This window comes from Oryzias melastigma, linkage group LG17 (genome assembly GCF_002922805.2).
Source record: "Oryzias melastigma strain HK-1 linkage group LG17, ASM292280v2, whole genome shotgun sequence".
In the NCBI taxonomy this organism is placed as follows: Eukaryota; Metazoa; Chordata; class Actinopteri; order Beloniformes; family Adrianichthyidae; genus Oryzias; species Oryzias melastigma.
Window position 1 is genome coordinate 25775021 of NC_050528.1, and position 216 is coordinate 25775236.

Here is a 216-nt window from a genome sequence, read left to right on the forward strand (position 1 = left end):
AAAAAAAAAAAAACTTTTTTTCTCAAAAAATTGAAGTAAAATAAAGAATTCTGGTTACTAACTGGTGCGCACCAATTACTATCTGAGCACTAGTTAGTAACCAGAATTTCTTTAACTTCAATTTTTGGGGAAAAAACAAAACAACAAAAAATGTTTTTTACTTCGATTTTTTTCACTTTAATGTCCCTTTAGGGGTTCCATAGTATGCAATTTTTA